The sequence below is a fragment of the Scomber japonicus genome, chromosome 4 (assembly GCF_027409825.1).
Source record: "Scomber japonicus isolate fScoJap1 chromosome 4, fScoJap1.pri, whole genome shotgun sequence".
Taxonomy (NCBI): Eukaryota; Metazoa; Chordata; class Actinopteri; order Scombriformes; family Scombridae; genus Scomber; species Scomber japonicus.
The window spans coordinates 33,541,652-33,562,762 of record NC_070581.1 but is presented as its reverse complement, the minus strand read 5'-3'; positions in this window follow the sequence as shown (position 1 = coordinate 33,562,762).

The window sequence follows — 21,111 nt, the reverse complement described above, 5'->3', positions numbered from 1 at the left end:
GGTTTGGATCAGGTGTGGATAATGATGAGTCAGGGGTGAGTCAGTATATCTTCTGTTTAAGTTTAAGGTTACACATTTGGCTGATAAGTGTTATTAATGTAGCAGCAGATAATGTATTATATGATGGTAGGTTTTTGGTCCACCACAGTGCACCTAAGCCCCTTGTGGCCAAAATGAGCATTACAACAAAAACTTAAACTTTTCTTCCCACCTGTTTCACAGATGAAAAAGAAATTAAAGAACTTTAAACTATAAAACCAGTTTTCTTTTCTCACTTGCCTTTTAGGGCTTCTGTACATTTAATTTCTAGACACAGCACAAAGTCACCATTTTAAGTTCACTGTTATGAGGAAGGAAGAGAGTATGTTATATATAGTATATTTTGAGGCCTGAGAATGATGACATGTGAGAAAGCAGGAAGTCATGTTTAAATAAAGACTTACTATGTCATCGAGCAATGCGGAACTTAAAGTGAGGAAATTCACAAGTGTGTCCGTGTATCAGACGGAAGATACTGAAGTCATAGCAGCAGTTTTCAGCAGTTTAAGGATTTTTCTTCATCAGAAACAACTTCAGAATGAATATCCAGCCTGTTCTGCTCTTCTGCTTCTTATCAGGTGAGGACTGATTACCTGACTGTGTTGTTGCTGAGTAAAATGTGTTGCAGTGTGTAAACCTGTTACTGGTGATACACAGTGTTGGAGCATATACTGATTACATGACTTGACCACAACGTCACAGTTGAAATGCAACCTAACCTCCTAAGATGTGAGCTTTTGTTTGTTATGCATTTTTAATTTCTCCTAGATATTTGGGGTCAGTAGAACCTTGTAAGGTCAAAAACTAAGCATTATCATTGAACAGGAAGTCATTTTGCATGAACAATAATACTTCCTGATTACCCGTGTGATAGCTTGTTGCTAAAATTAGTCACATTTGTATAACATAATCAGACTATAAATGTTATTAAGCATAAAACAAACAAGTTTCAACCATAAAATGTGATACGTTTTGTACCTGGTCCACTTTTGTCTGGGGATTGGCTGTTGATTGACTAGGCCAAGATCCCTGCCATCTCATTTTTACACCATAAAGTACTTTTGCTGCCACCAGGTGGCCCGAAACAACATGTATGAATGAGGAAAAGAAGTCAAAGTTCATCAGAATGAAGTAAAAAGTCCAACAAACCTGAAATGTAATGTCTGCATATGAGGATGCAGAGTCACAGGAGGTTAAAGACAGTTGAAACAGGTGTAGTCTGAAGCTACAGCTGGTCATTTTTACCCTTTTAACCCAAACATCATTGTTTAACTTGCAATGCATCTGTAATAGTTGTGGATGGGTAGGACCCAAATGCAGCACAAAACCAGGGAGCAGTTTCAATTGATCTTTAATATATAGTCTGCATGGTAACTGTACAGCTGTATGGGACAGAGCGTAGGGGGGACAAACAGGGCTCAGGGTCACTGAAGACAGAGTTGGCAGCAGGTAAGGCCAGTCGCACTCACAGACATGAGGTTGAGCAGGTGGAAGTCTCTGGGCTCTCCTGACAGGATTGAAGCCGGAGGACGCCACACAGCCACTGGCAGACAGGAACAAGCGATACTCGAGGTCAAGGACAGAAAGCTGGTGCATTCACCGGGATAGACAAGAGGAGAGGAGGTCACTAGCAAGCAGGGTCGAAACTAGAGAAACAGTCTTTGAAGTAGCGCTGGAAGGTCTGACATGAAGCAAATGCAAATGACGATCTGCCAAGGAGGGAATGAACAACAGGAGTAAATATACTGGCTTGATTACAGACGAGGTGCAGCTGAGAGTCCAGGTGAACAGAGTTAACTGATGAGGTGGGTGTGGCTGATCAGCAGGAGTGGAGCAAAGGTGTGGTGAATGGAAATTTACCAGCAGCAGGAGAGTAACTCCAGGTTCACACCGGACGAGGAAGCGCCGCGATTAGCTGCGAAGCGCCGAGGAGCGGAGCCAGTTTCCTTTTCGGCCATGTTAACCAATGGTGTCGTTCACATAGGAAGCGCGGCGCTCTGCCCCGCTGTCGGCTCGTGCCGTGCAGCAATTGTTTCAGCGTCCGATCTATTTTCTCCACGTGCCGCGGCCGAATCTATCAATCCGGGCAGGAAGTCAAACAAAGCAACAACGAGAGTATCCGGTTTTCTAAATAAAGCATTTCAAATGCTCAATAATTAAACACGCCGTTCCACGAATGCGATGTGTGTGTGTGTCCAATCAGAGCACGAGATGAATACACAGGTACGTACATACGTACGTGTACACACACACACAAAAGAGAGAGAGGGACACAGAGTGGGCTGGTCATACACATGCAAACAGTGAGAAAAAACAGCTCCACAGAGGAGCCGAGTAGCAGAGCCGCTTGCCGACCGTCACGGAGAAGTACGCTACTGGTGTGAACTGAAGGGCTGTGGCACGCGCGAGAATTTCCAAGCGTGGCGCTTCCGCGTCCAGTGTGAACCTGGCCTAACAGAGCAGACTGTGACAGCATTTTTTTTTTTTAAAGTATATTTTTTCAGGCTTTTTTGCCTTTAATGGACAGGTTAGTAGAGATAGACAGGAAACAGGAGGCAGCGAGAGGGGAATGACATGCAGGATAAGACAGCTCGGTGAGGGATTCGAACCGGGTTCGCCTGCAGCGAGGACTGTAGCCTCTACACATGGGGTGGGTGCTCTACACATTGAGCTACGCTCAACCCTGTGACAGCGTTTTTAATATGAAAAATGATGAATATCTAAGCTGGGGTGATAATCAGTCGACCCCCACTGTACAGTGTAACACTTGCAGACTGCCAGCTAATGTCAATCAAACACTGATACAACCCCAAGCAGACTGAGACACAAACATTTCTGATATTTTCCCTTTTTTCTTCATTCTAACACAAAACTACTAATAATATATTTAAAAACATGCTGACAATATTTTCAAATGCAAAGAGGGAAAATAAATGTGATTTCAATTTGACTTTTTATTAAAACACATAAAACACACTAACGTGTTGTAAAAGCAGTAGTTAGTGGGAGTAAATTATGTTGCTGAAATAGAAGGAAAGAGTGATTATACAGGCAAGTTTATTTCAGCAACAGACAATTCAAAGTGTTTTACAGAAAACATAAAAAGCATCAAGAAAAAATTTAAAAGAAACACAAAACTTCATATAAAGACATCTGGAGAAATAAAAGACAATGAATGAGGACAAAGATGTAATTTAAAATATTTAAACTGAATCAAATCAGAAAAATGTGAGAGTTTATGCTGCATCCATCGAGTCCTTCCTGACAGAATAAATCAAGTCAAATCACAGACTGGTTGAACTGGGCAGCTCCCAGTGTGACTCTGTGGATCAGTGTGGAAATGTTCATTATTGATTGTTGATTTGTTTTCCAACAGTGCTGCAGGATGGAAACATTGGTCTCATCAATGCACAAATCCCCATTTATACAGGAACTGAAGGAGAAAGTATCACAGCTCCATGTAACTTTGAGACGACTGGAAGGTGGAGGTACTTCTGTAAGGATGAATGTAAAGGATACATTCTTTCAATGTATAGTGGCAGTCATCAAAATGGAACATCCAGCATGAAATATTATGAGACAAGTGAAGGAAGTCATCTGCATGTGACCATCACACAGCTGAGAAAATCTGACTCTGGACGTTACAGGTGTGGTTTGAACAGTTACCGTTCGGGTCCATACCAGGAGTTTGAGATCATCGTCACAGATGGTGAGTTTCTACTGAAAGTCATGAAAATGTTTCTTCATGTGTCTGGAGGTCAGAGGAAACATTTTTCTGACTGCAGCTGATATTTTAATAACCTGATATTTGGTCTAATATTCACTGTGAAGATTGATACAGTCAGTGTTCATTTACTGTCTCAGTGTTTTTAGGAATGAAAATAATAAACTGACTATTTCAATTAAATGTTGCCATTGTTTTTATAAGCAGCTGGTCAGCTAAAGGAGCATTTTATTTCTCTGATCAGGATTTATTTTGTATCAGTGTGTTTCTTTTTTATTGTTCACAGCTCCGCCCCCTTCAAAACCAAAGTTTACTCCTAGACCTGCCCCACCAACACAGAGTTTCAGAGGAAACACCACATCTTCATCTTCCACTAAAATCACCAACCAGCAGCAAACTGAGACAACAGCTGGAGGTTCAGGTACATTTACTAGGGGTTAGCATCTCTCCAATAAGACAATCTGATATATCTAGATATATGGAGTACGATACGAATCAGGAACGATACGTATTAAAGTGGAACGATTCGGTTCAATACTATTCGATGGGATTTCTATACGATACAATACGATTGGATATGATGTAATCTGATAGTTCTTTGTTCAAATTAAACATTAATTTTACATTATAAATTAACATAAGTCAATCCTATAAATGTGCCATTGCTTACGTTCAAATATAAATATTTTAAATATAAAGACCAGAGAACTAGTCTTTTTTTTCTTCGATTTCAGACTTTAAGCTGCGTCATGTCTTTTACTTGCTGTGACGATTAATGTTATACTTATGGGAGAGCGAGAAAGTGAGAGAGCTTCAGAAAGGAGCAGAAGGAGCTTTTAGCAGCTGCATCAAACCGATTCATAACTTCATTTTTTTCAAATTAAGAAATAACCCTGCCTCTGGTGGACAAACTATATAACAGGGTTCCTGTTTCTAAAATACATGGGACATATCTACGGTATTTCTGAACTGTAATTTCAGTCATCAGTTTCGGATCTTGATTTTTATCATGCTTTTGATATCTTGTATACTTGTTTAGAAAGTTTCATTTTTCATGGTTCAGGGTTCAATAAACTGTTTCTGATTCTGACTTTATAAACTGCAGTAGCTCCCCAACTGCAGCAGTTTGAACTAGTTCAACACTGTGTTTCTCATCCAGGTGGGATCTTGTATCTGGCTGTTCCTTTGACTGTGGTGATTGTCCTGTTGGCTGTTTTTCTACCTCTCCTGTACAAATGGAAGAAAAGAAGCTCTAATGGTGAGTCACCTTCCTATTCTAACTCTTTCAATAATTACAAATGAAGAGCAATGAAAACACCTTTGTTGTTCTTTGTCTTCCACAGATGTGAACAGCAGGGGCCATTTAACCGACATAAACATGGAGGTGACTTTATTACTTTGCATCATGGTATCTGTGCTCAAAATGTTTAAATAATATAAATGGCACTGTTGTTTTTTTCAGTCTGTCGTCTATGATGACTGTGTTCCAGTCTCCACATTGGGAGAGTCTGACTACGAGAATGACAATCCATCCTCCACCTACAAGACCCTCAATCCAGTCACCGTGGCTCCTGACCAGACGTACTTCACAATCAGACAGCAAATATGATTCTTGTTTTGGATTTGGATAAATCATACCACATAGAATATAGTTGTGGTTTATTTTATTATATCTTCCTGCTTTAATATCTAAAATATCATCCAGAAATCAGCAATGTGTTATACCCCTGTCCCTAATAGATGTGGTTTATTTTGAGGACATCTTCCTTCTTTAATATCTAAAATATCCTGATCTATTGCCTGTACCTTTTTACATTTACATTGTTTTTTCTGATGTACTTACTTTATTTTTGTATTGTTTTATTGTTTATTGATCTGTGTTAACTGGCACATTCATCACTGTTTTAATGCTATGCTCTATACCTACTGCAAATGTATATATAATACTGCTGTACTAAATATAAAACTGGGAAGTTATCTTTGAGTCTTTGTGAGTGGATTTGAAATATAGCACAATCTCACAGAAACTATTGTGAAGCAAATAAAACAGAAAAGCAACAAATCTATATCAACACATTCAATTATTTAATAAATTGTTTGCTTTTATCAGCTTTTTGCAGAGATGCACTTTTCTTTTACAAATAAATAACTGAGGGAGTTTGTGTTGGTATTCTTTCTTGTGCTACTGTAACAGGTTTGGATCAGGTGTGGATAATGATGAGTCAGGGCTTGTTTTCCTGCATTTATTTGCAGAAGACATAAAAACACTTCTGCACTTACTGCTCCCTCATCAATGCAACACAGCACTGTGTGATTTAGTTGATTTTCTTTCTTTCTTACATTTTACTAAATAAAAGCTAAAACAGACAGAAAACACTTTGTTTTTAACTAATAGATCTCAAAGCATAATAACCAATATGGGAACAGTGACACCTAGTGGACCAAACAAAACACTGCATATGTGGGGTAAAAACAGCGAAAATAATTACATTTAACAAAAGAAACACACCTGCAGAAGACATAAACACACATGTACCAGTCTTCTGGACTCTTTCTGTACTTTCTGCTCCTGAATAAGTAAAATAACAATGAGAAAATGTGCTGAAATGCTCTGCAGCGCTGTCTGGTTTACATTACGCAGCAGCCTGCCAGAGTACAAAAGGCGCGAAAACAAAAACATCCATAAAACGTATATTAATGGTTAAAACAACATAAAACAGCTACGTAATGTTAGCGGTATTTACATTATATAATATGCGCCAAACATGTCAACATAAATAGATCATTTTTCAAAGAAAACGGTTAAAAATCACAGCAGCACTTCCTAACACAACTTTCCCTCATCAATGCAACACAGCACTGTGAGGAGCTGACGATGACCTACGGAAACCCAGGAGGGACAGAAAGAGGTGACAGCCAAAAAGGAAACACAAAGAAAAATAACAATAAAATAAAACAACTAATTAAGATAAAATACACAAATATTCAACAAAATAAATAAATGATCAATCAAATCCCCAAATACAAAAATTATTAAAGTGCATTTTCCAACTCTGTTACACTACAGATTGTCAAACTATGTAAGATTTGTTTTATAGAGCAATAATTTATTAGCTGACAACCATTTCTATAATGTCGCAGTCAGATTGAAGAAGCTTTTTCTCACTCTTCCTTTTATGCTATAAGTTCTTTTTCCTTTCTTGACCATACAATGATTATATCCCTTCATATCCCACAACTAGACAACACTGCAGCCCCCCTTCTTATTCACATTGTCCCTTTATAACTCCACATCAGTTTTTCTGATATCAGCTCTGAACCAAGTGGTAGACTCATTCTCACTCTGCTTATGTCATGCAAAGATCTACAAGAGGTCTGTGAGGGAGTCAAACACTAGGTAGACAAGCATTATGCTGATATCCAATTAGTGAGATCATACTGGCTGGCTCATGCAACATAGCTCTTCCATGAAACTCTACAGGCCTTTCACTATAAAGCATAACTCTACTAGAGAGTAGAGGCAGAAGAAGGGAGCCAAAAATGATCTTTTTTTCTTCTAATGTGATGCATATGACTGGTATATAGGTTTACATGAGTATATGATAGATATTCTGAGTAACTAGGTTTAAACAAAGCATTTTGTTACACAGACGTATGAAAGTTTCTCCACTAAAGCACACCAGCACAACATGAAAAGAAGTCAAACTAAACATGAATCCCTCTCGATGCATTTGGCAGGTCTGGTCTGTCCTCATGCACTTCATAGTTTTATAGATCACACCATGATTTTTACCCTTCATCCTGTTTGTATCTACCTTTCCTTCCTTGTATTCCTTCAGGTGTCCAAACACATTATGATTCATCATGTGTTATCGCTACACAATAACAATACTGGATATAATCAGTGTAAGGATCTATGAGCATGATAGACAGGCAGACAGACAGACAGACAGACAGAGAGCAGGAAGTCATGTTAAAATAAAGATGTGTTATGTCATCAAGAAATGCGGAACTGAAAGTGAGCAATAAGGAACTTACAGCGAGGACGTTTTTCAACACATCTCTACATCACTGCAACAGGCCAACAACTTAAATACTTCAATTACGGATCCAACAATTTAAGTTATTCGTTACATCCAAAAAGTAATCAAGTACTCTAACCCATTACCCCCAACAGTGGATGTCACAGTATGTTATATTCATGTAGCGCTCAGCCCTGAGAATGAGAGCGAGACAAAACAGGAAGTCATGTTGAAATGAAGACTGGCAACTTAGTTGAGCAATGCAGAACTTAAAGTGAGGAACTTCAAAGGTTGGAGGTGTATCAGACGGAAGATACTGAAGTCATAGCAGCAGTTTTCAGCAGTTTAAGGATTTTTCTTCATCAGAAACAACTTCAGAATGAATATCCAGCCTGTTCTGCTCTTCTGCTTCTTATCAGGTGAGGACCGATTACCCGACTGTGTTGTTGCTGAGTAAAATGTGTTGCAGTGTGTAAAGCTGTTACTGGTGTTTGCACTGTGTTGGAGCATACAGTATACTGATTACATGACTTGACCAATGTCTCCACTGTAGTTTTGCCTTAAAAAAAAAACTTAATTTAAACTTAATAATGACCCAATTTTTGCGTATCAGAACCCAAGTGAAATAAAAAGCGAGTTACAAATACTTCTGTCGTCAACGGATGCTTCAGTTATAAACAGTGTCTGCTCTGTGACCATCAGAAGAGAGAGGCAATTTCCACAGGATCGATCTCAATTACTTATAACTTAAAGACTACCACTGTCCCCTAGTTGCTGTGATGTTTCAGTATTTACAGACCAAACTGAGCCGACCCACAGCAGCATGTTGAAGCAGAGACTCAGTATGAGCACACATATGAAGCCTAAAAGACTCACTAACTTTTTTCCACTGGGTGTGAACAGAGGATGAAGCTTTGTTTGACTCTGGGACAGACACAGAGTTTAGGGACAGCGTGCTTGGTGAGACTTATGAAGAGTTTTTGGGGCTCCAGTGAGCATACACCTGATCACTGTATATCATATTGTATTTAAATCTCTTTACATGTCAATAAGGAAGGCCAAAAATGATGAAAACTACAGTCTCCATGGCGATGTTAGTTAATCACATTGTGAAACACACTATGACGGTGTTTGCAACATAACAGGAAAGGGTAGAGTGACAGTTTTTCTGATGAAATTACATCATCATTGTTGGTAAGGACGGCCCCATGAACCGGTTTCCTCCATTGTTACGGTACATCTTAAATACTGATGATGTTCTTGCGGATGGTTTCACAAGTTTTTGTGAGGTATTATATCCTTTGTAACTGCTTATTACCTTTTCTGTGCAGTTAACACAAACTTTTACCATGTATGTTATGCAATGTTATTAAGTAAGATATTACGGTTTACAGAGTAAGTGAACTGGTATTACAAAGTCCTTACCACATCCTGTTACATCCACAGCACAGCCATTGTATCAAACCTGACCCATACTAGATAAACCGTTGTGATTCATTAGGACAAAGAACAAACACGTCATTTTTTACAGACTTCCACAAAGTAATCAGTCTTGTTCGGGCCCGAGCGCTGACCAGTGCGAAGCCCTGTTGTTTCTGTAAACCGACATGCATGGGGTGGTGAGGGCCTGTTCATCGCTGCTTGCAGCTTTAATTTTCATTATTATCACATTCTAATGAACGTTTTTTAAATCACTTTATGTATGTATTTTGATTTCTACATTCTGTTATATGTGATTCCTATGATGTGTGTGTTTGTGTGTGTGTGTGTGTGTGTGTGTGTGTGTGTGTGTGTGTGAGATGTGTTGCCTTTTATGAGCCCAGTGACTGCAGATGGAAATGGAAATTAGCTGTCAGCTAAATCTGCTGCAGAGCATCTTTTCTCTTTTTGAGATTAATGTTTTTTTGTAGAACATGGTCCCTGATATAAATACATTTAATTAAAAAAGAAAAGAAAACAAATAACATTCAAATCAAATCAAATTTATGCTGCATCCATCGAGTCCTTCCTGACAGAATAAATCAAGTCAAATCACAGACTGGTTGAACTGGGCAGCTCCCAGTGTGACTCTGTGGATCAGTGTGGAAATGTTCATTATTGATTGTTAATTTTTTTTCCAACAGTGCTGCAGGATGGAAACATTGGTCTCATCAATGCACAAATCCCCTTTTATACAAGAACTGAAGGAGAAGGTATCACAGTTACATGTAACTTCACTACGACTGGAACGTGGAGGTACATGTGTAAGGACGAATGTAAAGAATACATTCTTTCAATGTATAGTGGCAGTCATCAAAATGGAACATCCAGCATGAAATATTATGAGACAAGTGGAGGAAGTCGTCTGGATGTGACCATCACACAGCTGAGAAAATCTGACTCTGGACGTTACAGGTGTGGTTTGGACAGTTACCGTTTGGGTCCACAAAAGCAGTTCAAGATCATTGTCACAGATGGTGAGTTTCTACTGAAAGTCATGAAAGTGTTTCTTCATGTGTCTGGAGGTCAGAGGAAACATTTTTCTGACTGCAGCTGATATTTTAATAACCTGATATTTGGTCTAATAATCACTGTGAAGATTGATACAGTCAGTGTTCATTTACTGTCTCAGTGTTTTTAGGAATGAAAATAATAAATAATTTAATGTTACCATTGTTTTTATAAGCAGCCGGTCAGCTAAAAGAGCATTTTATTTCTCTCATCAGGATTTATTTTGTATCAGTGTGTTTCTTTTTTATTGTTCACAGCTCCGCCCCCTTCAACACCAAAGTTTACTCCTAGACCTGCCCCACCATCACCAACAACACCACCACAGAGTTTCAGAGGAAGCACCACACCTTCATCTTCCACTAAAATCACCAACCAGGAGCAAACTGAGACAACAGCTGGAGGTTCAGGTACATTTACTAGGGGTTAGCATCTCTCCAATAAGACAATCTGATATATCTAGATATATGGAGTACGATACAAATCAGGAACGATACGTATTAAAGTGGAACGATTCGGTTCGATACTATTCGATGGGATTTCTATACAATACAATACGATTGGATATGATGTAATCTGATAGTTCTTTGTTTAAATTAAACATTAATTTTACATTATAAATTAACATAAGTCAATCCTATAAATGTGCCATTGCTTACCTTCAAATATAAATATTTTATAAAAGACCAGAGAACTAGTCTTTTTGTTCAGTTCAGAACCATGTCATTGTGTTTATGACTGTAATACATTGCATGTTGAGAACTTTGCAAAGCCCCTCTGTCAATGAAAACAAACTTCATATTCAATTTTATTATTGGCACAAACTCGAACCAAAGAAACTAGTAAAGGAGGTAAAGAAATAAAACAGAGTTCTGTGTAGACTCAGATCAGAGAATAACAGTTTAAACAGACATCCCTTTCAATGTTTTAATTCATAAGTGCTGAGCCAACACAAGAGAGTACAATCTGGATCCAGCCTGACATTTCCAGTAAAACTTCAAAACCTGCAAATATTATTTTACTTTTGGAAACAGACAGATGACTATTTATTTTAATGCAGTTTGCTCCTCTCTCACTGCGGACTGACGCGCTGTAGATTGGAGTAGGATGACACCCAGAGGTGATTTCTTTAGAGAGGTTTGTCTCTCTCTATTATACAAAGATGCTGAACTTTATTCTATTATAATGTAAAACACAACAAAGTTAGCAGAGTGTTCAGACTTCAGAGCTGTGCTCATACTGTGTCACTGCTGCAGCGTTGCACTTTTACACATCTGCTGTGACTCAGTTTGGTCTGTAAATACTGAAACATCTCAGCAACTAGTGTCTGAAATACTTCTGAGGGGTATTGCACGAAACCAGGATAAGGGATTAAGCCGGGATAAGTTAGGTATCCTGGCTGAATTTAGCCTCAAGTCGGTTGCATGAAAGCAGGTTAAATTTATCCCGGCCCAGTTACTATGGTAATTTATTCTCTGCAGCTAGCCTGCTCCAGACCAGGCTAACAACCAGGCTAAGATTATTCTCAGGGATTCATCTGGCAGTTCTACTGTCAATCGTGTGACAAATTAATGGGTTTTACAGCATTTCCATGGTCTTTCTAAATATGTTGCATCATTTCAATTATCCTGCATTAAAATACTACAGATAAATTATATTGTAGTTTCATTAAAGTCTGTTGACTGTTTAATTGTCATTTTATAGTCATTCATGTGGTATCATTATTGTGTATAATGTACAGTAGATTTACTTTGTACTATCTACTAGCCGATACTCACAATGTTACTTGGCTGCTTCTGAGGCTGAGCAGCATCTGGGTCCTGTTACACATGTTATTTTCTATTAGCACCTAATCACTGACTTCATATCCACTATGGGCTAAATGAGCAAGACAGTTCCATAAAATTGACATGATACCTCAAGCCTGGAGTCCAGCAACGCCGTCTCCTCATCTGCAGAAGTGCATCCTGCAGCTGCAGATGTGCCTTCCCCCTGCCCTGCACTAATATAATTATATAATAATTATAATTATAATAATTGTTTGCACTTAATTATATTTCCTGAGAAGCATGCACTTTTACTTGCCACATTTAAATCAAAGTGTACAACTGTTGATTAGTGGGCTTGGACAGTAACTTCTTTAGTCCTTTAATTGTAATTTTGACAGTTCTAGTGGAGCACTGTTGTATTAATTGTACTTTTTTTTTTTTAAGTATATTTTTGGGCTTTTTGCCTTTGATGTACAGGTTAGTAGAGAGAGACAGGAAAACTGGAGACAGAGAGGGGGTAATGACATGCAGGATAGGAGTGATTGGTGCGGGATTTGAACCGGGGTCGCCTGCAGCTAGGGCTGTAGCCGCAACACACGGGGCAGGTGCTCTACCCACTGAGCTATACTTAACCCATTAATTGCACATTAATTGCACTACTTACGTATTGAGCCGGTCCGCGATTGTCTGCCAGGCTTTCTCCCTTTCCTTGATTACAGTGCTTTGTGCTTGTGTTGCCTTTTTTTCTTATCATTTCTTTAACCTCATCATGAAACTCCATCAGGAGCTGTTGTTCAGCGGCCGTGAAGAATGACGTGCGACACCTTTCCATTTTCCAATCTGTGATTCTGTGATCGATGCCATGGGTCTATTTGAGAATGCCGTGAACATGCACTTATCCCAGCTATCTACACCTGGCTTGACATAGCCGCGCCTTTTCATCCTGGCTTGGCGAACGTGCAACCAATTAAGCCAAGATGCGCCGGGCAGGCTAGATCAAGCTGCGCTTGCTCAGTTATCCTGGATTTATTTATTCTACTTTTGTGCAATACCCCTCTGATCAACACACTGAATAAGATAAGATAAATCTTTATTGTCATTGCACAATCATGCTAAGTACATTAGTACAACGAAATTGGGCCACTGTCCCCTCCGGTGCAAACAAGCAAGTTCAAACAATCACATATATAAACTAAAATAAATACAACAGTAGCAGCATAAAAAGTGCAATAGAGATGAGTCATGTCAAATGCTTGCATTTAGTATTGTTATTACCCTGTTGGAAAAACTGTCTCCGTCTGTTTGTCCCTGATTTTAAAGCCCTGAATCTCCTGCCAGAGGGCAGCAGCTCAAACACATGGTGTCCTGGGTGTGTGCTATCTTTCAAGATGCTGCTTGACCTCTTAAGACACTGAGTGTTGTAGAGGTCCTCCAGGGAGGGGAGAGGGTGGCCAATGATTTTTTGGGCAGTTTTGATGACCCTTTGAAGTGCCTTCTTGTGTGCTGTGGTGCAGCTGGCGAACCACAAAGAGATACAGTAGGTAAGCACACTCTCAATGGAACAGCGGTAGAAAACTGTCAGCAGCTCCCTCCTTAAGTTGACATTTCTGATGACCCTAAGAAAGTGGAGGCGTTGTTGAGCCTTCTTCATAACCTCCAAGGTGTTGGTGCTCCATTTGAGGTCTGCATCTATGTGCACACCGAGGTATTTGTAGTTGGGCACCCTCTCCACGACTCCTCTGGTTTTCTTTTTATTTCTCCGTACAACATACTGCAGCTAGCCTGGTAAACCCATGCTCTCATTCGAGCAATATTCCACTTCGCTTAGGAAGTTAGCATGGCCACCAAGACAAAATTGAACACTGTGTTTCTCATCCAGGTATGATCTTGTATCTGGTTGTTTCTGTGACTGTAGCTGTTTCTGTGACTGTGCTTGTCCTGTTGGCTGTTTTTCTACCGCTGCTGTACAAATGGAAGAAAAGAAGCTCTAATGGTGAGTTACCTTCCTATTCTAACTCTTTCAATAATTACAAATGAAGAGCAATGAAAACACCTTTGTTGTTCTTTGTCTTCCACAGATGTGAACAGCAGGGGCCATTTAACTGACATAAACATGGAGGTGACTTTATTACAATTGTATCTGTGCTCAAGATGTTTAAATAACAGAAGAGAGTCTGGGCTGTTAAAATGGCTGTGTATCTCATGTATGTAATCATTCCTCATCACTTTGGTAAATTGTACTGTTGTTTTTTTCAGTCTGTCGTCTATGATGACTGTGTTCCAGTCTCCACATTGGGAGAGTCTGGCTACGAGAACGACAATCCATCCTTCAACTATGAGACCCTCAATCCAGCCACCGTGGCTCCTGACCAGACGTACGCCACAATCGGACAGCAAATATGATACTTGTTTTGGATTTGGATAAATCATACCACAAAGAATATGGTCAAGGTTTATTTTGAGGACATCTTCCTGCTTTAATATCTAAAATATCATCCACTGTTCTCCCATGTTGTCTCTAATCTCCATTAAAGGAACACACCACCATATTCAGTTGTGTGCGGACTTTGTTTTATTGTATATTGACAATCCGCTGTAATGTATCCCATAAATACTGTCTGTTTCTGAGTATTACAGCAAACTTTACGGTTTTAAAATGAACTGGCAGAAATCAGCTATGTGTTATACCCCTGTCCCTAATAGATGTGGTTTATTTTGAGGACATCTTCCTTCTTTAATATCTAAAATATCCTGATCTAATGTGTAACTTTTTACCTTTGTTAATATTTTTTGATTTACTTACTTTATTTTTTGTATTGTTTCTGTTATTAATTTGTGTTAACTGGCACATTCATCATTGTTTTAATGCTATACTGTAACCCTACTGCAATTTCATATATAATACTGCTGTACTAAATATAAAACTAATTATCTTTGAGTCTTTGTGAGTAGATTTGAAATATGGCACAATCTCACAGAAACACTGAAATGCAACAAATCTATATTAAAGCAAATTAAATTACAAAATTGTATTCTGCTTTTATCAGCTTTTTGCAGAGATGCACTTTTCTTTTACAAATAAATAACTGAGGAAGTTTGTGTTGGTATTCTTTCTTGTGCTACAGATTGTCAAACTATGTAAGATTTGTTTTATAGAGCAATAATTTATTAGCTGACAACCATTTCTATAATGCCACAGTCAGATTGTAGAGCTGCTTAAAATTGTGATGATTAAATCTTCATACAGGGAAAAGTGGCTGGTGGTTGGAGGTTCATTGAGAAATTAAAATGCTTTCAATCCTATTCAGAACATAAAGTACTTCAGCCTCTTGTGGCCAAAATGAGTATTACAACAACAACAACTTAAAACCTTTTTCCCACATGTTGACAGAGGATAAGAAAAGTCAGGAAGATTAGCAGGATAAACCCACTAATCAGAGAATATAACTTCAAAAACGCCCAGAATTACACAGCAACAAGATTGACAGACATACACACATAGAAAGTAAATCTGACTCACATCACCTGAAGTCCATTATTCTTGTCGCTATGATCTCTTTTTCTTCTCCCACCATCACTGCTAGCTGATGTTAGCTGTTAGCATTAGCAGCACTGTAAAACAAGCTCACTCTGCTGCTTCTTTCATTTAAATGATGACTCTGTCTTTGTTGTAAATCCAGAATGTGACGGTTCACAGTTTCTTCCCCGGAGTCTGCAGCTGGTGTTAATCAGTGAAAATCAGCTTCACCTGCTGTGCTTCAGGAGGCTGCAGTACCGGGTTTGACCACACTGACTGTCATTTACCAGCTGTTACAATCCAATCCATTTGACAAAAAGTGACCAGAACAAGTCTTTATTTCCCTGAGAGTTTTATTGTTTCTTTAGCTTCTCTAAAGTACTATTAAGGCCTATGTTTGCAATAATATTTTATTTGTTTATTTATTGACCATTTTTCAAAATCCCTGTTACCAAGTGCTTCACAAAGACTTTTTTCAAGGAAATTTAAGACAGTTTAAAGATGATTAAAATTCAAGTAAATAAGGCTGTCTGATGAAGGGATTTAAAACAAATCACTGAGTCACTTCGTTTCTTCAGGTAGATCATTCCAGAGCCTTTTGGCCCCTCGAGGATCTGACTGCAAAAGCTCTGTGCCTGTTAGTTTTCAGTCAGGACTCTGCAACAGAAAAAAGACCTCCGCCTGGAGATCTCACGGTACAGTACGTACTGGCACAAATGGTGTGAAGAGGTCAGAGAGAGAGGCCATGAAGAGCCTTAAAAGTAATCAGTACATCTTAAAGGTACAGTATGTAGAATTTAGTGGCATCTAGTGGAATGGCCTTGTTCTGAAGTGTGTTTTAATTAGTGTAATCACCTAAAAACAGGACTCATCATGTTTTATTTACCTTAGAATGAGCCTTTTATATCTACACAGGGAGTGGGTCCTCTTCCACAGTGCCCACCATGTTTCTACAGTAGCCCAGAATGGACAAACCAAGCAGTGGCATAATAATGAAATCAAACTAGAGATGGACTTTGTTTTGTTGCAACAGTTAATTCAGTTTGTTGGAATTTGCAAACTGACCACTAGATGTCACTAAATTCTCCACACTGTTCCTTTAAAATCTATTCTCAAACATACAGGGAGCCAGTGCAAAAAGGCTAAAACAGGAGTGATGTCATCATGTCTCTCAACAGCTGTTCAGTCTGGAGTCGATCACAGGAAAGTGAGAAAGCTGTTGCAACAATCCAGACATGATGAGATAAAAGTGTGTAAAATGGTTTCTGTGTCTTTAAAAGTTAAAATATATCACATTTTTAGAAACATTTCGATGAAAACATGAAAAACATGATCGTAAAAACTTTGTGGTGTGCTCCTCAAAAACTGAAATTATAATCAAACCAGATGATGAATTTACTTTCAACCAGCTGATCCATCAGGGAACCACTTTTTCTTCAAAGTTAGAGTAAGTGTGAGAAGCAGTGCCAGACCGGCACCAATACCTGTCTCGCTCCCCATTGACTCTAATGTAATCGTCTTTTTTCCCCAAAAGAATCTCACTCTGTCTTCACACTGAGCTTTCTCGCTCATTTTAAAGAATATTTGAATAAAATAAACACTGTCAGAATCTGCTGGCTTCTTTGTCTCTCACAGTGTTTTTGGTTTTTGAACAGGAGTTACGGTTTTCTCACAGTTTGCAATTGTTTGGGACCTTGTCAGAAGCCAAATTCTGGGGCATTTTGAGAATTTCCAAGCAGATTCTCACACATCGCCGTAGCAACCGTAGGGCCTTAGCTGCCCTTAGCAACCGCAGGGCCTTAGCTGACCTTAGCAACCGTAGGGCCTTAGCTGCCCTTAGCAACCGTAGGGCCTTAGCTGCCCTTAGCAACCGTAGGGCCTTAGCTGCCCTTAGCAACCGCAGGGCCTTAGCTGACCTTAGCAACCTGTCGCTGGGCAGAAACTGAGCTACCTTTTTGTAATTGGAAACTACATGAGAAAAAAAAACAGTGGTGGAAGAATTATCAAAGTCTCTTACTAAAGTAAAAATTGCAATACTGCAGTGTAGAAATACTGAAAAAGTATACACATACACAAGTATTGGCATCAAAATAAGGTAGCAAAAATAAAAGTACTCATTATGCCGAATTTCAAAATCATATATTTTATATTATGACTAATAATATTATATCATTGTGCTGGTATCAGTAACGTTGTAGCTAATAAAGCTGGAGCAAATCATATAATTATAATAATATAAAAAATATATAATTTATAATAATATATTACAATTTATTAGTGGATTTGGTTTAATAATCTGCATTTTATAACTAAATCTGCCAAATAAAGGCAAAATGTAGTGGAGTCAAAGTATAAAGTAGCATAAAATCGCACCCTAAAATTGTATTTAGAGTTATATTCCACCACTAAATGAAACCCTCATCATCATCATCATCATCATGATCATCATCAGTAGCAGCAGCTGCAAACACAGAGTGAAATTATACACATTTTTTTTATATATCATATATAATGAGTAAATAATAAGACACCAGGCTCTGGAGTGACAAAGTGTGTATTTATATTATCTTCCCCTCCCACACACACACACACACACACACACACACACACACACACGCACACACACATCTTCAGCTACAGTTTGTGCTCAGTGTTGAGTAATAATAATTATATTCATAATAATAATAATATAAGCAATAGTTGTCTTCAAATATAGAGCCATTACACTTTATACAAAATACCCTGCATATTACTGTCAAATTTAATCTAAATGAGAAGTGTGACGTTATTGTTCCTGGTTGTTCACCCTGGTGGCCACCGGAGGGAGCCACTGCAAATATTTTCACCCCCAACTTTCTACAAAGGTTCAGACTGAATGAAATCACATCAACGTGTAATCTTTAAAAATCATCTGTAGAGTGTGTTTGATTAATAAATCACAGAGAAAAACCACAAAAAAAGTCTCAGCACAAAGTCAAAGAGGTTTCTGGAGCTTTCAGCCTCAATGTGTGGACTTCATGACTGGTCTGATTGTATATGTGGTTGAAAGTCGTAGCTTGTGTTGAGATTTTTTTTTTGCCCAACTGGCATTTCTAAGATCTTCAACCTCAAAGAAGTGAAATGTTATAATTTTGGTAGTCATGCATGTGTTGCTCGTGGACACTCCAGTAGTTAAACCTGCTTGGTTTAGTTATCCAGTCCAGACATCTCAACCCTTTAATGCTCCTTTAAAGCTCAAACTAAAACCCACAATTTCTGCTAAACTATCTGAGCAATAAAAAAACATATGACTGTCTTCATTAGTGATGAACCTGCTGATTATGTTCTTAATTAATCAATTTAAATCAGTTTACAATAATAGAAAACAGAGAAAAGCAGCAGGTCCTCATATTGGAGAAGCTGGAACCAGAGAACCAAAGAAACATCTTTATAACAGTATATATATATATATTTATACACATCTATATTCTTTAAAATGCCCCGAGCATCCTTTGAGTGTTTGTTCCTGAAGTGTTTTGGTTGACAGACAGTTTTGAGGGAATATTTGGCTAAAAGTCTGAAAAACAAACCTGCAAACTGATGGATCTTATCAACACCTGAACTGTTGGTTTGACGCTGTCTGGATTTACATTTCATTAAGATGTGAAACCTGTTAAGTTTCTTTCTGCAGAGGTAATTGTTTCTATATTCAGATTCAGAGCAGAAGAAGAAGAGGTACTGCAGGAACTCTCTCTGATACTACAGACACGCTGCATTCAGCTCCAATAAGGACTTCTTTCACTGTGGGTTAAGCAGCTGATCGTTTTTCAGATTTATCAATCAGCTGTCTGGTCGTTTCTTAAAGTGACGCCTTTAAATGTCTTTTTTTGTCCGACCAATAGTCCAAAACTCAAAGATATTCAGTTCAGACAGAAATTTGACTTCTGCTGTTAAAGGAAAATAAATCAAAAGCATTGATTGATTAACCTCAGCACCAGAGATATTATCTCATAATTATGACAAACTACAAGATGTGTATTTCTTATTATGATGTATGGATCTCAGATAGGTTTCCTACAATTATTAGATATGTATTTAATAATTACAAAGTCTGTATCCTGTAATTATTCATTATAAATATATCTTGTAATTACATGAAAACTAAAAACATTGATATCAGTATTCAGTACATCATAATTATCATATTCTTATCTGAAAACGTATGAGATAGTTTTGTTGTAATTATGAGATAAGGATCCCACAATGTAATAATTAAATCTTCTGTCATAACTAAATGTATGTGATGCTGAGTCATAATGTAAATCATAATCTTGAGATAATATTTGTTTTTCTTTGGTGAATGCAGGTTGCTTTCACTTCCTGCAGGTCAGAGCTGCCTCTGCAGGATCAGCTGGGATCGAACCCACGGCTCCTCCAGCAGTTTGCAGGTTGTCACACAGACGTGGTTTCATAAAAACAGTCCTAAATATGAGTGCAAAGGCATGCAGCACCACCCGCCTCCGAGTGCAACGTCATCATCAACAGCTAAAAACTCCACACACCCAAAATAAGTCAGTGTTACAGGATATAAAACAATCAGAGGTTACAACTCTGCATTTGTGACGAACAAAAGCACAACATGGTCACTGTTAGTGTCAGTGCAGAGAGTGTCGATAAAGTTGGATGTAATAGTGATGTCAGTGATCGAGCTTCGACCTGAATCCATCCGCCTGCACGTTTCTACCACAGCTTTAGATTGTCTGTTGTTTTTGTTTTGTTTGTTTTAGTGAAAGTGAAGCAGGATGGATGCAGGTTTACTACATGGAGGACTGTCACCATGACAACCACTGTACACATTCCTGATGCGGAACAAATGCACGGCCCACTGAATAGTTATAATAATAATAATAATAATAATAATGCTTTCATGCTGGCTGATGAAAACAGCGCAGGGTGCAAAATTAGTAGCAGCCACCAGCCAAATGTAGTCGATTTGCTTCACTCACCAGATTAAAAAACAATGTTAATCTATTGGCTGGTCAAATTTAAACATTCACTAGTCATTTGGCCGATGGACAAAAAGGATAATTTTGCACCCGGCGACAGCATGTCAAGTAAGGTGAAGTTTCTGGAGGATTAAAGGTCCCGTATTCAGGCAGGAAGTTCTTGATGTTTGTTTGGTTTGAAGCTGAACTTAAAGTGAATAAATGTGCAGAGAGAAGTCCTGATCACACAGGACGAGCTCTGCAGGCTGGAAAACATGAGGTGTATCGCTGGTTTTGTGATGACACAGAGCAGCAGAGGACAAACGTTTTACACTGAGTTAACCAGGGACGTCCACCCCCCCCCCTCCCCTTCCAAAAAAACCCACAAACAAACAAACAGGAGGAAGATGCAGCAAAACGGCCTATAAAACAAACTATTTTTGGCCTTTCACGTGTTCATGTATTCTCTTTTGTTGAGTCTCAGGGCTCTCAAATCTCTTAAATATGAAACAGTATGGGAGTCAAATGCAATGACAATAGATGAAAGACATGTTTTTGAGGACAAATTTTCAACCGTTACATAGATAAC